The sequence below is a fragment of the Spermophilus citellus genome (genome assembly GCF_964194105.1).
Source record: "Spermophilus citellus genome assembly, chromosome: 1".
Classification (NCBI taxonomy): Eukaryota; Metazoa; Chordata; class Mammalia; order Rodentia; family Sciuridae; genus Spermophilus; species Spermophilus citellus.
Window position 1 is genome coordinate 237,113,487 of NC_138182.1, and position 1,273 is coordinate 237,114,759.

Sequence of the window (1,273 nt, forward strand, 5' to 3'; positions counted from 1 at the left end):
GACAAACAAGTGAAATACTTCATACATTACAGTGGTTAGAATAAAAATTGGGCTGAAAGGGTTGCAGAGAGCAGAGTACTCAAGTATGTGGGCTTTTAAATAACCAGGAGCAGTATGAAGAGGGGAAGATGAGAGGAGCTACTGCAGGAAAGAAGGCATCTGGTCTGCAACAGAAACATGTTGAAGTGGAAACAAGAAAAAACAAACAAAAAACACCTGGAAACTGAGATGGTGGCAATAAGAGTGAGACACCTCAGCCACCTGGGAAGAAAAGGGCCCCAGTAGACCTTCCTGTTGAAAATGAAGAAACATTTATGAACTGAGTTGAAGTTAAAGATTCCCAAAGAGGTACAGCCATGACTTGTTGATGACTGAAACTTAATTACCAGACAAAAACAGCTCTTTTATCTTCCTGTGAAGAAGAAAGTGGATTCTATTTTAGAGGATTATGCAAATTACAAGAAAACTCAAGGAAACATAGATAATAAGGAGTATGCCATTAATGAAGTTGTAGCAGGAATAAAAGAATAGTTCAATGTAATGTTGGGCACTCAACTGCTCTACAAATTTGAGAGGCTACAGTGTGTTGAAATCCTTGTAGATCATCTTGATGTACCCATGTCCCAGGAGTATGCGCTACATCTATTTATTATTTGTAGGAATTGGAGCAATTCTACAAATAATATTTTTTTTATTATTTATCATTAATAAATAATAAATCCAAATAAATTTGATGAGAAGAGCCTTGCTTTATTACTGTATTATCGTCATGATTTCCTCAAGTACCTGGCAAAGAATTCTGCAACATTGTTTAGTGCCAGCAATTATGAAGTGACCCCTCCTGAATATGAGGAGGCCTTCTTCACTGACCTGTGTTTAGATCTCTGTAAACACATTTTTGTTCTTAGTCCTTCCTTTTTACAAATGATGTACTTTGAAGATGTTTATATATAACAGAATTGATGTCTGCTTTCTATTTGAATTTAAACAGAGAAAATAAACGGGGTTACTACTCCTTTCTCCTTTTTTAAAAAAAAAAATTATTTTGAAGTTGCTACTTGTGTCAATGATGAACAACATAAAGACACGCTGTAGAATGTTTGCCAAGTGGACAAAGCTGCTTTTGAATGCTAGTGGTTCTTTTCCTTTGATGCTACACACTTTTATAATATGTGTTAATGCTATATGACAAATTGCTCTGTTTCCAAGAGCCAAAGGTTCAATTCAGTGTATATAACTGAACACATTCATCCATTTGTGCTCCTATTTTTTT

The 1,273-nt window shown here is 35.3% G+C and overlaps 1 pseudogene across 1 annotated transcript; it reads left to right on the forward strand.

Annotated features, from left to right (window-relative positions):
• Positions 1-360: 360 nt before the first annotated feature.
• On the forward strand, positions 361-954 carry LOC308657014 (mortality factor 4-like protein 1; annotated as a pseudogene). The gene has a single exon. The product of its transcript is annotated as a mortality factor 4-like protein 1 (transcript).
• Positions 955-1,273: the final 319 nt, after the last annotated feature.